This window comes from Manacus candei, unplaced genomic scaffold (assembly GCF_025592945.1).
Source record: "Manacus candei isolate 608988 ecotype Guabito, Panama unplaced genomic scaffold, ASM2559294v1 h1tg000074l, whole genome shotgun sequence".
NCBI classification, from domain to species: domain Eukaryota; kingdom Metazoa; phylum Chordata; class Aves; order Passeriformes; family Pipridae; genus Manacus; species Manacus candei.
Window position 1 is genome coordinate 2,724,525 of NW_026138122.1, and position 21,426 is coordinate 2,745,950.

The following is a 21,426-nucleotide window of genomic DNA, read 5'->3' on the forward strand; positions in this document are numbered from 1 at the left end:
AACAGGTTTACTATGCATATGACAGAAGATTTGTAATTACAGCCTAATTAAATTTGAAATTAAAAGATGAGAAGGATTCCAAGAAAATTAAATTAAGCTGTTTACAAAAATAATATAAAATAAAAACATATGAGATACTTAATGTGATTGATTACACAAATGCTAATTCATTTTTAGGATATTGTACTATTGCTGCTTAGCAACAGTACAAAAGATCAGCTAAATTACATGGTTCTTGCATTGAGTAATATCACTGAACGGTTAAAAGAATCTAGTATATTTAAAATATTTATTATACAGCTGCTTATTACACTTTTAAATATGTCTGTAATTTTCCCCCCCAGAAATAAATTTATTATTTCACTTGGAAGAAGAGGCAATTTGTATGTAAAATGAAGTAATGAATTATGTAGAAACCTTAAAATAATATTACTGGGTTTTGGTCAACCATTTTGACAGGAAAATATGTTATACGCTGGGTATTGGTCAGCATGAAAAAGATCTTGATCATATTCTAGACTGCAACACCAATAGTTTCTAATGAATTTTGGCTGTCCTCATAGATGAAGCACAGTACTTTTTTGAGGAGGAAGAGGTTGGTTATGCTTGCATTAGGTAAATAAAAAGGCATGACTCCCCAGAAAACCAAAAGTATTTATTTCTGTTTAGAGGCTTTGCTGGTTTGGTGATTTCATAGAGAATAATAATTAGACTTCAAGATGCAAGTTTTGAGAGACAAATCACAAGCATTACCTCAGTAAATATTTAGTTCCATTTGTAACACTCTTTTCATTACTGTATTTGGTCTCAAAATATATTTTGCCTAAGAGAGTTGGTGCTGTAACTTCTTTTTAAGCTATCTTATAAAATATGGTCTTTGCTGTTTAAAATTATTTTAATTATTAATTGTAGTAAATGGAAGTTTTGATCACTGATCAACTTCAGGTTTCTTCTAAGTGGTAGAAGGTAGCACACAGGGAGTCAAACAGTCTGTGTAGGTGATGTAGGATGCTGCTGTTCTAAGTGGATGCTGTCAAAATGCCACATTAAACATGAGGAGTTTGGCACTGCCTTGTGAATCACCAAGTGCATCAGCGGGGTAGCACTTCCCTGCAGCCCTGTCTGTCTGAGGGAGCGTGGTTTCAAAAACAACAGCCACTTCGGGGGAACCTTGTAATGGGACAAAATATCTTCTCACCAGCTGATTCCTTACAAGGTCATAGCCTTAAAGATTGTAAATGGTTGCTTGGTTATTACTACTATTTTTTACATATTAGTTTACAAAAGCAGTTTCCCTAATCAAGTAGGTTTTTTTTTTCATCTGTGGATAAAGCTTGCCAGTGGTTTTCTAAAAACAGCAACTGAAAAAAGGTTTTGTGTGCATGAGTGCATACATAATAAGCTGTTGTATTTCACATGCCCATCTTAAAACTATAAGCACTGATTTAGCTTTATGAGATCACTGATGCTGGTAAATATGCCCTTTTCACAGAAGATTATTGAAGATTAATTGTGAAATAAACCCTTTAGTCAGGAAGGGAGATGAGGTGGTTAGTTGATGCAGAAACATAAAGAATAGCATAACTATAGGAGCATAGACACCAAATTAAAAACTGATTATGAAGTCCTACAACTTAGTCACAGTAATATAAACCTTCACATTTATTGCTACGTTAATCTACAGCATATATACATATAGAAAAATGTTTGTTCACCTTATTTATGGCCAAATATAAATGCTAAAATACTAGATTTTTTTGGTTTTGGAGGGGTCAAGTCTCAGGTTACGTGGGCCTTTCTTGGCATTAATATTAAAATATGTAAACAGAATATATAAAAGTGTGAAGAAAAATCTGAGGCTTTTAAGAAGGTTTAACCATGTACCATTTAATCAATCTGACTCTGTAGTGAAACAGGGAAAAGTTTAAATCTAAGTATTTTATGTTTATTACATTATACAGCACAAGCCATCATCTAAAAAGCCCTCCAACCCTTCCTCCCCCCAAAAAACCCAAAACAAACCCAAACCCAAAACAAACCCAAAATTTAATGTTTATCTATTCATTCAGTGCCTTGTTGTTTTCTTAAACATTTGGGAAAATGTAGGGTTTTTTTCCCTGGGATCTGTTGATTATTGTCAGTCTCAAAATTGAATTTTTTTTTTATCTAATGGTTTTGCAAAGTTGTTCTAGATGAAGATGTAACACTGTGAATTGTCTAATCTACAGTCTTGCATTCCATCTTGCATTTTCAGACTCCAGTCAATCTTACTTTGCTTGAAAATTCTTGAGCTTTACTTCACTGGAATACTGGGTGCAGTTCTGCATGATTGTAGTGAAGGCATATTTGTTGGGAGTGGAACAGACGCAGACAAACTCTTCTGAGATCACCAGAGGAAAGCAGGACATGAGACATGACTAGAAAAGCTTGTCCAAGCAGGTTGAAACTAGCCTTAAAGGCAGGCAGAAATAAAATACTGGAAAAAACATTTAAGCTGAATATGAATGCTGGTGAGGAACTATGCATACATTTTGGTTTGGTTGCTTGTTCCCAGGCTGCCTCTTTGTCTCCTACCTCCTGTACCACTGTTGTACAGTTAGTGTTTATATGGGTATCAGGAAGCTCATTCTAGCGGGGAATCCTGCCCATTTGCTTTTCCTAACCTGGAGCAGCATCGTGATTGAATTTGCTGTGTTGGCACAATAGAATGAGAGGGGAAATCCAAGTGCTGAAAGTGGTGCAGAATTATGTAACATAAGTGATACTCCAGGATATTCCAGTCCTTAAGATGTGAGCCATCAGAATTAAGGTCCATGATTTAATTCCCTCTTTTTGAAATTATATAGACCTTCACTCATAAATGGTAGCTGAACTGCTCCAAATGTAAACTATTTTAGCTATTAAATTTTTCAATCTACATATGTGATTATTGGCTGTGCTTTTTTTGTGGTTTTATTTTTTTTGTTGTTGGTTGGTTGTTTTGTTTAAGTGAAGTCAGTGTAATTGTTACCATGTATAGTCTGGTTAAAGTTAGAGCCTCATAATTCCATGTGAATTAAACTCTTGGATTGCATCCACACTAGGGGGCTGTGTTGCATTAACAATGTTTCAAAGAGTGATGTACTAAGAGCAGAGCCCAAACTGTAAAAACAATTTGTAAGCAGTACTTTTCCCTACATAAAAAAGTGGATGGGAGCAGAAAGTAAAGGGGAATGACTTGCAAGTTAGACAAATACAAGGTAGGAGCAAGGAAGTTTTATTATCTGTGTACTTAGATGAAAAGTTGAAAAGGTGAAGTTTAGGGATGAAGTGATGCTGTCATTGTCATGAGATGAGTGGGAAGGCTGAGATTGGAACCCTGGTTACTTCAGTGCTAATGTGGTGCCTCAGAAGTGGGATGCATAACCCAGTTTTCTGGAGCTGGGGACAGGTAGGTTGCTCTTCATCAAGATTTAACAACTGTAGCATTTTCTTTTCCATAAAGGGATTCTTCTGTACACTGCGTATCCCAGTGCTTATGCTTTATTCTCCTATTTCTTTGACTGCACCACTTCCTGTATCATTACAGGTTGTTACAAATACAGGCATTTCTTAAGCTATTTTTTTTTAGGAAGCCACCTGCACTATATCCCAAGAAAAATTAATATTAATTATTTAATATCTTCTCCAACCTACTTTCCAGGCCTAATCAGGACGTTGAGATAGAGGTATGCTGGAACTTGAGTAGATGCAGTATTGGAAAATTTGAAGGGGTCTTCTGCTGTTGTAGTGGCAGGTAATGTCTTTTCTGTCTTCGATTTCTACTAATCCTTATAAATACTTAGTGCATCTAAACAATATTATTAATTCATTGCCTTAACTGTGTAAAAAAGGGTATTTTAAAGAAACAGGTTTCTTATGGAATTTATCTTTGTACTGAAATCTATAGACCTATTAATATTGTTCCAAAGAAGTTAAAATAGGAAGCATATACTGTAGTAGGGCCCTATTTTGGCAATATAAATTGCTTTTAAATTACTGAACCTACTCTTTAATATTGTTTGGACACCTCTGAAGAGGTAGAATCCCTATTAGAAAGAGTTAGGTATCAGGATTTAAATAGAATTTAGGCCATTCAAATGTCTCTTCCTACCAAATATTAGTGTTAGGTCACATAACACTAGAGTTTCCTCATTTGTTTCACTAAGTGATCTGCATATTCTTTTCAAACATAACAAAAGTCATATCTACTTTGCAGAAGAGCCCATTATGAAAATTTCTCTGTTTTAATTGTTCTTAGAGTGCCTCCATACGTGTCTTGGCATAATTATGTTTATTATGAGTAAATTACTCTCTTTTGGTGAAATAAGCTGGTACAGGAATTGATAGATCATGTTTTTACTGAATGCCCCATTGGTGAATCTTGGTCCTGTAGCATGAATAACGAGGCTCTGCAGGCATCTCTGCCTGTTTGCAGGTCAGGGTCATTCCAGTCTGGTGAATCCTGTTCCTTGCACTTTTGCTCAGTTGGGATGTTTTAATGAAAACATTGGCTGTCTGAGAACTGAGAAATGAGGTTAACTTAGATTTTTATTGTCTCATGAAAGCATGATGTGTCAAAAATGTGAATACCTGAAACACTTTTTAGTGGACCATTTTTTTAAAAAAATACATTGCTTCACTGCTACAGGCCTAAATTAGCACTGAAATTTGTATTGGGAAGCCAAACCACAAACAATAGAGAGGAGAGAACAGGGAACCCCTGGGCCCCTAATTTACCTCCACTTGCTGCAGAAAAAAGGTAGTGTTGCCAGTATTTTTCACTAAGTATCAGCTCCCCAAAAGGAATGAGCTTACCCAGGGTGAGAGCTGTAGCCAGTGAAAAATGGCAGCTCCTAAAGCTATTGGGGTATAATAAACAGTTATCATTGAAAGCTGAAGCCAAGAATCAGCAGGCAGTGTTTGATACAGTTGACATGTAACCCTAGTTAGAATTGCAATTCACACTATCTCTTTGATCTTGGGAAAGGGTCTTTGGTAGAGTAACTTTAATTCATTGTTACTTCAGCAATGATACCAATTAAGCAGGTCTCCAAATGCCAAATTTTATACAGACCAGTAGATTTTATATTTATATTATTTATTTTTATGTTATATTTATAAGATTTATAAGAAGTTAATTATATCATTAAACAAAGAACAGAGAAACCTCTCATGAAAAATTCTATTATCTGCCCTCATCATGTGTTAAACAAAAGGCATGTATACAGGAGGAAAAGCAGTACTGAACTGAATGGGATTGGTTTTGTACGTCTGTGATTATATTGTGAAGTGGCAGATACATTTACTCCTAGTGTTCTCAATGACATATATGCCCATATATAAAAATTAGATATTTTCATAGCTTATTCCTTGATATGCAAAGAAGAGAAAATATTTGCTCTTTTCAGCCCTGTATTTTTATTGGTAAAATGTTGCAATCAACATTTTGTCTTACTACTTAATTTCTTTTTTTTTTGTCCTCTCTCTACTAAGTTTTATCTTTAGCTACTGAATAAGATTAATAATCCCCATACCTTAGTTGCAGAAGTTTAATAAACAAAGCTTAATTAAAACAAGAGGAGCAGAATAAAGCTAAAGGGTTCAGCTTTAGCACTGTAGATTCATGTAAGTTTTTTATTGTTTGTTGTGTGTTTTTAAAAATTGAAGTGGGGAGAGGACTGGAACAGAACTTCAGGTTTTTGTATTTAATTCAACTAATAGCATGTGCTGATAAGTAATAAATAACAGTGACAGAGTGACTAAATAAATTAGTTTCCTCAAACAGTGATTCATTCACTGTCTTTCATTGCCATCAGGTTAAGTGACAGATTCTTTTTGTCAGCCTAAAGGAGAAATGTTCAATAGTGTAACAACCTCCTTTTAATTCCAGCCACAGCAGCATTTTAAATGCATTGAACTAGTATAAATAAAAATCCAGCAATTAAACAAAACTTGGACTCCTTTTTGACTTACAAATAAAATCCCTGGAGAATCAGTTATCAAGAAAGCATCTTGCAGTGATTCAGTGCACTTTCCTGGAGAAACAGTGCTGACAACAGGCAAGGTTCTTGTACTTTTGCAGAAAAAGGATTGTTGGTATTGAATCTGGACATCAGGACATCAGAAGGAATTCTGGACCTCAGGAGAAATTTTTTCGTGGACAGGGTTGTTAAACATTGGAATGGAGTGCCCAGGGTGGAGTCACCATCCATGGAAGTGTTCAAGAAGTGACTGGATGTTGCACTTAGTACTGTGGCCTAGTTGACAAGGGGATGATCAGTCAAAGGTTGGACTTCATGATCTCAGAGGTCTTTTCCAACTGAAAGGATTCTGTGATGCTATGATTCTGTGAATCATGAATAGAGTCCCTTAATAGGCTTCTGCTAAGCACTCATCACTCAAGCACAGGATAAATAAAGGCCATATTCTTGCAAAAATTCTTTGCTATCAGATCTATACCCACTTATGGAACAGACTGGTAAGCTCTGTAAGTATGGACCATTTGGAGTATTTTCTAGTAGATTAACATACTGTGTGCTTTTATGAACCAGCCATGGTGATTGGAAAACAAGATGCTAAACAGAAGAACTAAAAATCATCTTTTCTGACCTTCCCATTGGAAGTCCAACAGCAGGGTGATAGAGAAGCCTAGGAGGGATACTGCCAGAGTGAAATTTATGGGCTATTATAGCTTAATGAAAAGCAATTTCAATTCCTGGAAGGCATCCTCAAACTTTTTCACACTAGAAACCACACCTATTCTAAATTATTTTTTTTAGGCACTTTCATTTGTCAGAGCTCTTTTCTCTCACCATACTAACACCCCTTAGTGTAACTAAAGTAGCATCCAGCATTGGCTGTAATACAAAGAGGAATGTTTGCTGGTTATTTTCTATGTCTTTTAAAAAAGAATGAATCTGATTTGATAAGGAAATTGCACTACTGATCACACTGAAAACTCTCTTTTTGTAATATATTCTTAATGTCACTATGGTATTAAGACAGGTGCTGACTGTAGCTTCTGCTTTTAGCTCAGCACCAGACCTGCAAACAATATTGAAGTTCCTCATTATTTATGACATTTCTCCCAAACACCTGTGCTTTATGCCTACAAGTGTTCTTAGTGCATTTTCAGCTAATTACTGCTCTTATTAACCATGTAAAGGCTGTTATTTGTCTCTGACATTTATCTAACCTTCTGATTTGCTTTTCCATCCAGTTGTCATGGAACTGTAAGGCACAGTTCTGCCCTGCACAGCATTAATTCAAGTCCAGGACACAATAAGGGACTGCTCTTCATGTGCATCAGCGTTGGTCATGCTGGTTGTGCCTTGACAAAAACCGTAACTTGTACTCATCTCATGGTACTGACCAGTTACAATACAAAGGGCACAACACCTCCTCAACATAGAGAGATGGTTCCTGCCCCACATAATTCTCCTTCTTGCTAAGTGCTGCAAAGTTATGGACTCAAGACCTGATTTGCTGGTCGTCCGAGTTTTTGGCAACTCTGCAGAGCTGTCGCAAGAAAGCCAGAATGAGCTGAATTAGTGCATCTCTTCTTTTCAATCTCCCATATAATGTCAGCTTATAATTGTCACCTCTGCAATTCCATACTTTTGTTTCCTTTGGACTTAGGTTTCTTTCTCCACATAAGTTCTCTTCCTAGACTTTATTTTTGCATGTTCTCAACCAGTGACAGATATGCATATTTTCTTTTTTTTTTTCAGAAAAAACCTGTGTTGATACTTTTGGAAAAAAAATAAATTATTCAATAGTCAAGGTTCTCAGAATAAAAGGCCCAAATGCCAGCTCTGACTGAGCTTATTTACATTCTCTTGAGACCAGAAGATTTCCACAAATTAAATCCTTAATTATGTTTATTTTTATAAATGTCCATGTTTTTCCTTTCTGAACTGAAAGGATTCTGTGATGCTATGATTCTGTGAATCATGAATAGAGTCCCTTAGTAGGCTTCTGCTAAGCATTCATCACTCAAGCACAGGATAAACCTTCCTTTCTGAGGTTTTTCTTTTGTCTCAGTCATTGGATCCTGTTATAACTCCTGGCAGACTGAAGAGCCCTCTGTCACAAGGTTTGTGCTTCCTAAGTTGTGCTTGAGGACAGTGATCAATGCCTCCACTAACCTGCTTCTAATGATATAAAAAGATTGACATCCTTAAAATCTTCCTCTGCAGTGCACCTTTTCCAGTTACTTAGTTCATTCTTAATTAGGTCTTCCAGGAATCCTCTCCAGCATTCCGATGTCCTACTTGAATTGAGAACACTGGATCATTATAAGATACTTCAGGCCAGGAGGGACTCCATTCCAATCCCCTGCCCCTTGGCTCAGCCATGGAATCAAACCAGGTCTCAGAGCATTATCCCACTGGGGCAGGAAACCCTCCAAAGAGGGAGACAGCACCACGTCCCTGGACCAAGCCACACAGTCCAGCTGTCCTTATGGAAAAAAAAATATTTCCCATATCTCCAGGCTCTCTGTCCTTGCTCAGCTTGGTTTTCCAGGACACAGTACCTTATCCCCAGGCCTGCCCCCAGCCCCACCAGTGTTACTGCTGGGGCTCTGGCTGCCTGAAACACAACTACACAGTGCTTCTGCCCCAGGTGAATGGGGGTCCTGGTGCACCCTTCCTTCTGCTTATCCTGGTCTCTGTGATAGACATGAGAACTAGAAGGATTCTTTTATTATCATTAGCACTCATGCCAACTAGAAAGTACATCTCTGTTCTCCGCTCCTTAATAATTTCTTGGTCTTACCACTCAGGCACCTCCTTCTGTAGCAGTGTCCCACCTTCTAAATTACAGCTGTCCTGGATGTGGGATCCACAGCATTTTTTATCAGCTCTTTGATCTTACTTTTGGTTGCCCATCATAAAAAAACTCACTCTACCTGATTTCAAGCTCTACATTTAGAATGAATGAGAAGCTGAATGAACTGCCCTGTGGAGCAGAGCAATCCTATGATGTCCTTTACTGAGGTAGTCAGCTAAGGCATTGAAAATTGAGGTTCAATCCACAAAGCTACTTGAGCCTTGTCATGCTAACAGTCTATTAGAGTGACTATCCTTTTTTATCCTTTTTTAGCTGTGGTTCTGCGTTAGCTTAAGGTTCTCATCTTACCCTTTATTTTCCCAACAAAATGGCATCAGGCATCTTCACTGTGTCTTGCATGATGTCTTGCTCTGCTCTCAGTCTGGTGTTTGGTGGTAGTAGAAGTATCTCTTTCATACCTGTGGGAGAAAACTGACACTCTCCTATGAGCAAACTCTGATGATCTATAAAGCTTGTTGGTTTGACACGTTAATTTTGGTTCTACAGACTTACATCCAGGGCTAGAGGTGTTGTGCAGTTACAGTAAATACTGATGAGGTTTTCACAGCAACAGAGCTCTTGCACTTTCACAAGATGGTTGCCTCTGCATCCCCGTTCAGACTAGTTATTGTTTTTTCACTTTTGCTTCACCTGTTTATCATGCCTCCTTGCTCCTTTCTCTCTGATTTTAGGTTGTGTTTCCCTGTGAAGATTTATGCTACCAGTGCTTCTCTCTCTTGGACTACCCTATATGCCCTTCCAGATAACTAGAAATTTTTCTTATATCTTTAAAGTACAACCAGTTCTTGAGGTAATCCCAAGGCTTATATGGAGAAAAACAACTACAAATAGCATCCTTATCTGCCAGACACTTCCTGACCCTGTCCTTTTCATATCTTTTTTCTCTTCCTTCTCTGCTTGAGAAGCACAGTCTAGTTTTAATGAGCCCAATCTCTCCCTCAGCTAATGAGAAGAGAAAGGATTTTTGTTGTTCATAGCCAACAACTGTTTTATTTGCAGCAACCAGAGGTTGTTAACATACTATTTCGTCTGTGGGGAAAAAGGTATTGAACAGATGCTTTATATAAATTACAGAAGAAGAGGGAGGATATAATGTTTTTTTCAGAGAATTGGCTGGATTTGTGACCTAGTTTATAAATTCTAAAGAAGTTGGTAATATGATTTCTTGGTGTTTTGATATAATATTGTCCTTAATACAAAACTAACAAAATCCAATATGCATTTACCTTTGGAAAAATATACTTTTATAAATGCTTAGGGCAATAGAGTTTTTCTCAAAATTGAGTACAGAAAGTCTTTCTACAATGGATATCTGACTTGACAGTGTTCAAAACATGTTTCAGTACCCAGATGGGGCAAAGTGTCAGGCTAAGATAAAAGCTGGTTATGAAGGGCGTAAGTAATGAATAACATTTTAAATGTCTTTATTATTAAAGGGTCTACATTACTACTAGTTAGGAATGAAAAACTGTGGGAGAACGTTTACAGAAGCTTGGCACCCTCTTTTTTGATGAACTGTATGTTCCACATTAGAGCCTTTGTATTATATCACCCACTGTAGCATGTCTTCTTCTGCGTGAAAGCAAATATTTCCAAATGACTATCCTACCATTCTCCAAACTGTATATATAACATGCATTTATAGATTATTACATGAAAATAAAAGAATTGCCTGAACAGTGTTGTGCTTGTTTATACAGTATGATGACCTGGCTCAATATTTCCTTTTCATTTGACATATTTTTGTTACTGAAAATATTTATTTTGCTAACACTCCTAATGAATGCACTGTTGTCATATCTACATACGGTTTTCAGGGGCCATCTGCAAAGAATCAGGAACAGATTTCTAAACAGTTTATTAGGCTACCTAAATTTGTATGCTAGTCATACTGCAAAATTCAATTGAGGGGTGATTTCTTTTGTCAAATATTAGGCCTGCTGTTATTGAAGGTCTGCAAGTTTTTTCTGACTCAAAAATGCAGCAAGACTGCTGCCTTGTGAAGGTTTTAGCATATATAATAGGCAATTTTTATGTGGCCAAAGAGAAATGAAAGCACACTGCTACTATTTGCCATGTGTTGATATATACTCAGCATGTAGGTACACATGTACATTAATAAGAAGCCTCTCTTTCTACCAGCATATCAAGGTAACAAAGGCCATCCTTGGGAGAGGAATAACTGAAAACAAGGAAAAAAATACGGAAGACTGGATGGATGAGTTCGCTGCACAGAAATTCTTGGAAGAAAAATCAGAGACGACCCATGGCAAGTATTGATGAATTAAGTGTCCGTCAGTGTTTTCCTCTACCAAATATTTTCCTTCCATGAAAACCCACTGCCATTTTACATGAAAGCTGAAGGGCCTCATGATTCTTTTCTGTATCCTTGTCTTTTGCTCAGAGTTGGTGAGCACTGTAGATTCCATAGCAAATTTTCATTTTTTATAGCTGCTTAATACGAGTCTCTCTATAGCTGTAGTAGTGGGTTTGGAGAGAAGAATAGACTAGGCATTACAAGGAATTCGGGGACATTTTAATTTCTCCATTTGTAAATAGAAAAATTCCAAGTTAAGAATGAGGTTTGCTTATGTATTTTCATGGTAAGGTGTGGGCAAAGCAGGATGTATCTCTTTAGTAACAAAATTATTTTGTGCCACACAAATTCATGTCTGAATTTTCTAGAACTAATAAAAGATTAAAATATGATTAAAACACCTTTCCTGTGAAGACAGGCTGAGAAAGTTGAGTCTGTTCAGCCTGGAGAAGAGAAGATTGCTTAGAGACCTCATAGCAACTTTCCAGTATCTGAAGGGGGCCTACAAGGAAGTCAGAGAGGGACATTTTATCAGGAATTGTAGTAACAGGAAAAGGAAGAATGGCTTCAAACTGAGAATAGGTTTAGATTAGATATTAGAAGGAAATTCTGTACTGTGAGGGTGGTGAGGCACTGCAAGAGAAGTTGTGGATGCCCCATCCCTGGAAGTGTTCACGGCCAAGTTGTACAGGACTTTGAGGAATCTGATCTAGTGAGAGGTCCCACTGTACAGTCTTATTGAACAGTTGTGTCATGGTAACTGCAGGGCAGCACAGGAAATAAGACCCAACATCTGGGGTAGGAACTCCGTAAACTGACATTTCCTCTGGGAATAAAGTCTTTGACACTGTATCCCAACATCTGCAAAGCTCTCTTAGTATGGAATTTAACAAGAGCTAAGCTGGATTCTGCATCTGGGATGGGGCAACCCTGGTTGTGTGTACAGACTAGGGAACAAGAGGCTGGAGAAAAGCACTATGGAAAGGGACCTGCTGTTTCTGATGGCAATTTGAATGTGAGTCAGCAGTGCCCTGGCAGCCAGGAGGGACAACCGTGTCCTGGGGGGCGTCAGGCAAAGCATCACCAGCTGGTCAAGGGAGGGGATTGTTCCTCTTTACTCTGCACTGGGGCGGCCTCACCTTGAATATTGTGGCAGTTTTGAGTGCCACAATATAAAAAAACCATTGAGCTGTTTGAGAGCATCCAAACAAGGGTCACAAGAATGGTGAAGGGCCTTGAGGGGAAGCTGTATGAGGAGTGGCTGAGGTCGCTTGGTCTGTTCAACCTGGAGAAGAGGAGACTGAGAGGAGACCTCATTGTGGTCTTCAACATCCTCATGAGGGGAAGCAGAGGGTCAAATACCCTTCTCTTCACTCTTGTGGCAGGACTCAAAGAAACATCATGAAGCTGAGTCAGGGGAGGTTTAGATGGATATCAGGAGAAGGTTTTCCACCCACAGGGTAGCTGAACACTGGATCAGGCTCCGCAGGGAAGTGGTCACAGCACCAAGCCTGGCAGAGTTCAAGAAGTGTTTGGACAACACTTTTGGGCATGTGGTGTGACTCTTGGGGTGTCCTGTGCAAGGTCAGGAGTTGGACATGGTGATCCTGATAGGTCCCTTCCAACTCAGTATATTCTATTATTCTAATACATGTATGCTTCATGGAACTGTACATGCATCTGTTTTTCCTAATGACAGCTTCTAGTGGAGGAATTGGTAGTCCATTCCCTGCATGTATTGTTTCTGCAACATATCAAGTTGCTAAATTATGAATGAAGTTCCATAACTAATTTCTTGCTAGATTGGCCTGAGTGATAAAAGCCACATAGTCACTTCCGTGACTACTCTGAGGTCCTTGAGGTCTTTGGAAAATGATAGTCCTGGCCGTGCATTAACCAGGTCAAGCCTTTGTAAAATTTGCCTAGCAGTCTGAAGGGGTCTTTTGAAGGAACTGACTGAGCTTTCTCATCAACCAAAAATGGAGGCTTGCATATTACATACCCCAGAGTCATTTCTGACCAAGGCAGTCGAACACAGGACTTATAGAATTAACAAATTCTGGAAATCTGTAGCTGGAAAACGTGTGCATACTTTGATAGAGAGCCCATCCAGGCCTTGCAACACTAACCCTGAGGGGCTTTGCTGTACCATGTCAGGGTGCACTGAACAACTTCGTAGGCTCTGTTTGTAGTGATGTTCCTTGTGCATTTACAATCAAAACAAAGTTGTATTTTTAGCAGAAATATTACAGGGATTGTCATATAAACAAATGCAGGAGAAAGACAATAAAATGTGCAAGTTGTTTTGCTTCTGATATAATTTTCTCAAGTGGATTGACCTCAGACTCCAATCCTGGAGTGGTGTCTGACTGTGTATCCCCTCACTGGGCCTGAACCTGACCCCTACCCAAAGGCGGATGTCCTGGCCCAGCCTGTCCCATCCTTGTTCCCATGGAAGCACTGGCTGCCTTGGCTGCCCACCAGCTGCCCTGCTCCCTGGGGGGGCAGTGGGACAGTCCTGGCTGCCATGTCCTGTCCTGATGCCTCAGGGAACCCCCTGATGCTTCCAGTCTCCAGTACCCTGCAGTGCCTGGGTAAATGTGATTTTTTGACTTTTGCTTTAATTTCCTCCTTCACTGATTTCTTTTCAGACTTTGTGATCATGTGCCATTTATTCATGCCACACTTAAGAAGCATATTTTCTCTATGGAAGGCAAATTATTGTGAATTAACATGAATAAGAATTGACAAACTCTGCTGTGCCTGTCACAGTCATTTGAGAAATGTCCAGCTTCTTTTCCCATCTCTTTTATACCAAGAGGAAAAATTGTTGAGAGTGGGATCTGAAACCCAGAGATTTCAAATGTCTTCTCCCTGCCAATAAGTCTGATATCAGTCCACCCAGGACTAGATTAACTAATGTGTCTTCTTAGCTCTTTGTGGTGGCACATTGACACCCCTGAAAAGCCCCTAACTTTAAGTGCACCACCAAGTGGAAATACAGCATATAAGGAGCTTTGTAGTAAATGAGTCCCTTCATCTTGTTATTTTTATCAATCTGTCTTTCTAATCTCCTAGAAGAGATTTTACTTTATTCTGGCTTAACTGGTGTTTACCGTTCCTCTATATTTAGTATAATTTGCAGCTTTCACAAATGGAATATTTATTCTCTCTAAAAAGCTATACAAGAAAGGCTTTAAATAGAACCAAGCCTGACAGAGTTCCTTTCCCATAAATATGCATGTGCCTTTGACAATTTACACCACCATCTTTCACTTTTAACTCAGCCATTCAGACTCTGTCAAAGTTCGTCTTTTATCCAAACAAATTTGAGAGAGTTTTGAGGTAAGTTTTCTTAAAAATGCTGAAAGCTGAAAACATAAAAATACTCTACCAGCATCCAAATACATTTCATCTAATCCCATGTTCCCTTTATTCCCAAATCTTAGAAGTCAAATAGCAGGAAAAAACTGTTCAGTTTGCTCATATTGTGTCTTGAAATCCTCCGTCTGGTGCTGCAACCAAGCCAACATGGAAAAAAACCTCTGTGCCAGTGCAAGCAGTTGCTTTCTGAAGGAAGGGCAAAACCATATTTCAAAAAAAGTGGGTATCCACACCACTCTGTTGTTACCCTGATCTGCTCTTCCAATATTTGCACATTTTTCCAGGGTATCCTGAAATCCTGTACCCAAGTAAGCCATGTTTTTAGGAGAGGAAGGGCCCACAGAACTTTTCCAGAAATGTGTGGACCGCTTCTGCATTCTTTTGAAAGCAGCTAAAATGCCTGGTTGTTTGGTGATCTTGTTTTTATTCAGTTATTGGCAATAACTTCGCCAAGAGATACTCAATGAACTTAAAAAAAGTTTTGAATATAAAGGTTATATTATCAAATGGTGGTTTGAAGGAACTAAATAGGATTATGAAGATTATCCTTCTTTAACAATGCCTTAAATTTTTATCTCCTTATCCCTTTCTCATTGCTTTCTCTCTCAAGACATTATGGTTTATTGTGTCTCCACTAGGTACCTTGCATATGATTTACAGACTGAATGACTCTGCTTTCAGAGCAAGGTAATGATATAATATTCCCATTTATATTCAGAGCAGTCAACACTTTCTAGCGCTCTGAATAATAAAACCACCTGCATTTAATATACATGGAAAAATGGGAAGGCAAATAGCAGATATAGCACAATCACATAAGTGTAATCAGATAAAATATCACAATATTAGAGCAGATCAGCATCTGGTAATGACTTGAATTTTAAAAGACTGACAAACAGCATGGCCTAAAGCAATCAGGCATACCTCATTCAGAGCTACTTATCCCAGATTTGATTGCTCTTCTCATATGTTTCTGGCAGATTAAACATTCAGGCTTTCTTATTTTAACTCTTCCCATGCTGTATCTCTTTAAGTGGAGAACAACTAGCTTTTTGCCTTTTTCTTGCAGGGTAAGAACGCAACAACAAATCAAAGCAGTGGAGGAAGGAGCTCAGCTCCCCTGGATGGTTGCAGTAAGTGGAGCCAAACAGTCCATCCTACGTAGTGGAGAACAGCTGGAAACTGAAAGGACTATTTTTTGTACCTGGCAAGCCCTGGATGAGTGGCCTGTGGAGGACATTTTTAGTGCATCCCACTGGACTCAGTGGGACTCTGGTCCCCTGTAGGATGTCCTGCAGATACTGTAGCACAAACAATACTAATCAAGCAACGTCACAGTAGAGCTGGTGCTCTATAGAGCTGGGATATCGCCCGTCCTCTAATTATTTCTGTGCTTCTGTCAATTGCAAGTCTTGACTGTTAATGTTAGGAGCATATTCTCCTCTCCCTCCCCCCACTCTCTCTCCCTCTCCTTCTTCCCCTGCCTCCTGCTCTCCCAGTCCCTCCCCCTCTCTCTCTTTTACAGTTTGTTTTAATGCAAGCATCAGTGATGAAGAGCTGCTTTAATTTGTTCTTTCTGATTTGGTGTCCCAGGCGATGCTGCTCCCAGAAAGCACATCCCTTGCCTGACATCTTGGGGATAGGGAGCTCATTTGCTTCTGATTAATGAGCTTTTGATTGGACTTTACATGCTACAAATTGAAACACTGCATATCCAAAGTATATTGGGAGTTACATGCTTGCACCTGAACTAAATGTTATGCAAGTCTTTTTTTTTTTTTCTTTCTTTTTCATCACAGGACAATGTGCTTACTGTAGCAGCAGAAAACTTTTTACTAAAGCTAAAAACATGCAACAACAGACCATCCGAGAAAGAAAGGGAATATCCCACAGCCATAGTTTTTCCTCATTTGATCACATCTGAGATTAATAATACCTCAGATATTTTGCATGTTGCTCCGAGAGAGATTCTCCAATTGGAGGATACTGGCATGCTTTCTGAATGTAAAATCTGAAAGCAAATGATGCCATTGGGACCCATGTACATGGTTAGTTGTGAGCTGCACCAACCCTAGAATAAATCAGGTCCAAAGAGAGGTGTGCACCTTGGAGAGGGACATATGGAAGGTACTGTTCTATTAATGACGAGGCCCTTTTTTTATTAGCCGAGGTTAAATGGCCATTTTAACTCACCAGTCTCCAATAATAATGAGCCTTCTTTTCATGAGGAACAGTCTGAACATCATTTTGGCTCTCACGAACTGGCTTATACAGAGTAAGAACACATGATCCTCACCAATTACTGTGGAACTAGAAAATTATTGCTTCTTGTCTTTGTTTCCTTTACTTCTTTCTGGGTGTTCAGGGTGGAAAAAAAGCAAATTTTAGAATTGTTTGTTCAGCTTAGACCCAGCATAGCTCTTCCTGTAAGACTGTGTCCCATGTTTGCCTCACCACTTTGGAGGCAGCATTTTGTTCTCTGCTGCCTCCTGAAGAGTGAACAGGTGGGGACTGAGGATGAGGCTCTGTCCTCCTCCTTGGTTGGTGGTGCACACATGTAGTATCAGCTAGAGAGGAAGGAATAACAGAACTGAACCAGTGATCACAAAGCTTGGTTTATTTTATGCAAACTCATTTCATCTGTGTGTAAAAAAAAATAAATGCATGGAAGGTATGATCAAAATGTCACTGCAAATCAGGAGCAGAGCAAGGAAAAAAGTTAAAATTTATGTATTGTTTCCTGTCATATGTTTAAACTTTGTGAAACATAAATATAGACTTTTTGTTTCTTTTTACCTACCACAGATTTCTTAAGCTTAAAGAAGAAGACTCAAAGTATTTCTTCCTGTGGAGGAATACCCCTTGTCAGAGTGTATATTCTTGTACTGCTTCATTAGTGCAAGGGATCAGTGACCAAATATATTAGGCATCCATTGTGTACAAGGAAGATAAATAAGGAATGATTTGTCAAGAATTTTTTCTTTGTATCAATAAGACATGTGGCACAGAGATGAGATATAATCTGTGTTTTCTTCTGCTTTCCACCCCTTAATGCTTCTGATTCATATTTCATTGTACTTGCATCTTTATTAGGTTTCTTTTGTTTGCAGTGTTCTACTATAATGACTTTGTCTTTCACAGGTCATTGCTGTTGATTGCATTACGCCTGGACTGCAGCTGAATCAGTTTTGGGGGACCCAGTAGAAAGTTACTGCTGTAACTGGCCACAGCTTGTTCTTTGGTACAAGAATATGTTACTGCTGCTTAAAAACTGACTAAAGCCCATACCAAACAGAACACTACATGTCCCTATTGGGAGTTACCAAAATTAAGAGTGTGAAGCTCTGGCTGAAGTGAAATAGCAGACAAATCTTTCACTTTTTCACTGGAAACAATTCTGACAAATGAGACCTGAATTCAGAACATTCACTCTATTTTTTTGTTTAAAGAGTGGAAAGGAAGTGAAATGCAGTTAAACTTCTGTAGCATTTTTTCTGTTTCTAAGGCATACATGTGTAATTTTTCTCCTTTCACAAGACTTCCTCTTTTACTTCTCCTTTATAGGTTGAGAAGATGAAGTACATGTTTGGTTTGACACACAGCTTGGGGCTAGCTTTAGTTTTTGATTTAAGGTTGATTCACGGGTCCAGCAGGACCACTCTTGGAGAAAAGTTCCCCAGTGGTCAAGGAATCTGTGCATAGGCTTTCCAAAGGCATGGGACATGAGACACCTTCTTGCATCATCTGATACAAGCCTCATCCTTCACCTGGTGTTGGGTTGCTCACTGTCACCATACAGTCAGGCAAAAATCCTATTTGAGTTCCACATGCAATATGAGTGGTTCAGCCCTTCTCAGCAGGAGTCAACAAGCAATTTACACTCAATTAAACATCGTCTTTATAAAAAACTAACACATTTTCTTTTCCAAGCTAAGGCATAACAACAAGTAATCAACAGAAAGATGCTGTAAGTTTTTGAAATATAAGTTACTGGCATTGTCTGGTTGGGCTTGGACATGGCCCTGAATGCTCTGCTGTCCTGCAGCTGTAAATTCATTAGCTCTAACTTTCACAGCCTCAGACTGAACTGTCTCAGTCTGCTGGGGTTGCTGCTAGTCTAAGACCACAGGTAAAATGGTCAATTCTCCTGCTGTTCTGGATTTTTTTCTTCCTTCATAGCAATGCCATATAATGCTGTGAAAATGCATACCTCTGCATGGAATGTAATACTTATACAGGTGTATTTCCTGCCTCTGTTTTCTGTTAAAAATAACGTTGAACTGTAGGCTTATTTTAGCAGATGTGCAGAGAATCGAGTATTTTACATGCAACTTAATAGGATTTGAGTGGCAGATCAGATGAAGATTTCTTTGAGTATCTGAGCTTAAATGCTTAATTTATGGTGGATTTCTAGGTTTTGGATACTGATTTCCTTTGAGAACAATTTGCAGAAACAAAGTTCTCCCCTCTTGAAATTCTGAACCCATATCCTCCTCTTCCATCTGTTCCTCAGATGATTCTTCCTTCTTTCTTCTTCTTCAACTTGTAATCTGGAGTTTTATGTACATGAATACGTGCAAAATGAGTGTGGTTTGGTGTGCTAAGAAGTGCTATTTATCTGCACCTGTTGGATAAGTAATTTCCTCCAGTGCCAATGAGGTACAGTAATGTGACATGGAGAAGAGACAAAAGAGTTGTAGTCCATAAGATGATTGTCACTCATTTTAAGGAAAGCACAAGTGGCGAAAATTGCTGGCTTTTACACAAGCCAGTACTCCCCCCTGCCAATCCCTACCAACACACATACCCCTTTGCCCCTCTCTTGCTTGCATTAACTGTCAGGGAGACATTGCCTGATTTATTCCCATCTCTCTTTATCACTTGAAAGGGAAGGGTTTTTTTTAACAAGTGTAGATAAGACCTTAGGCAGTCTGAAAGATATTGCAGCCAATGAACAAAACACTAGAATGAGAAACTTGACATCTAAATGTTAAAAGAGATATAACTCCATACACATCCAAGAAAACCCCACTCAGTGTCCTCCCAAAAGCTAAAATGGAGTAGGACCCTCCAGGATTCCAGGTTCCCAAAAAGAAAATGAAAAATGATGCACTAAATCACCATTAATATTCATTATACTTCCTTATACACACTGATATACTGTGAGACTCTCCATTTGCAATCTGAGGGGAATACAGAGTCAGTATTGCACAAGCATGCCTTTATTAGCATTGGTAGGCTAATAGGCTCATGTTTGCTAGGGAGAAAAATATACTCCCTTTCTTTCTTCCCATTTTAAAACTACCACAGACATTTTGCCACAGAAGAGTGAGTGAACTGTTGGCAGCTGTTCTAAACACAGATTGAGAACTGTTGGTACTGAAAGCTAGTTAGCCCTTCTGCTGAGTTGAGATAGTTAATTTTCATTAGAAATTGAGGTTGAAAAGCAGTCAATAGCATACATTATTTCTATCTTTGATTCTCTGCAAGAATCCTCATGAAACCTATTTTTCAATTAGTAGGAAAAGTCTGACATTTCAAAGCAATTCAGATATAATTTTTCAAATATCAAAATATCTCTCATTATTTGTATTTAGGAAACTAGTATTGGCAAGTAGCTAAGTAGGCTAAATAATGAGAAAGACAATTAACGTATTTTGAAATGCATCAATGTTATGGCTTGGCATGTCCTTGTTCCTGGTTAAAATTAGCAATGACAGATACTGAGCCCTTATTAATTTCTTAATAGACTGATAGGCACAGCCAAGCATGCAGCAAAGAATGATATAAATTAGTACTTGGGTTATAAACATGCAAACCCTACTGGGGATGATGTAGTGTAGAGCAAGATGTAGAAAGAGAAAGCACATAGGTCGATGTCAAAGCCCTATATCTCAAATTTCTGTTCTCCTTCTTCCAAACCCTAGAGAAATTGGAATAAAATTATGAAATAATTCCTTAGTTTTTCTTAATAAAATAATGCCGAGGCAAATCCAAACCCCATGTTGCAGGACTATAAATGTAAATTTCTTTATTTTTCTATTGTAAATTGAGCCTCAAGAGATGTTCAAAATTTAGAAGTTCCTGAGTATTTTTGTATCTCTAATTCAAAATATATAATGTGATATCATAGTAGGAAAGTATGTGCATATGGGAAAGAAAACATTCACATCCTTTGTAGAAATTGTGAACCTATTTCCTTTGACTTTCATGCTGCCTTTGTGTATCTGCCTTCTCCAAGCTGTTCCTCTCAACAACTACCAAGAATATTTAGAAAGGTGAAAGTATTTTAGTTAATCTTGGAGACCTGCAGTAACAGTTGAAGGAAATAAAGTTTAAAGTCTTGTAATTCTTAATGGAAAAAAAGTAGTTCTAAAAAAGGACATATATATTTATTCCTGAAATTTCCATGATAAATACAGATTAAACACATATGCAAATAAGTAGCTTCAATGAACATGTTCAAAGCAGCATCTATTTTTAACTAGCTACGAGAAGCTTGTATTTATTTCATCTGGAGATTCCAGGCAGAGTCTGAAGTTAAAGCTAATTTAACCTTTCACTCTGAGCAGTGTAAGCAAACAATGATGTGATATAGCTGTCATTTCGTTCAGTTATTTAAGAAAAAACTCAAGTTTTCACTATTAAGCACATATATTCTATTTTTTGTGGTAAGACTGGTGGATATACTTCATTCTTTTGAAAACAAATTCAACCCTAAGGTTTGTTTTCAATACATTTTGTTTGCAGGGACAAAAAGGACACCTCTGTCATTTTCTTATATTTTGATTTAATTTATTCCAATTTTCTCTAGTACTGAACTTATGTCAGGTATGAGAGACAGAATGTGC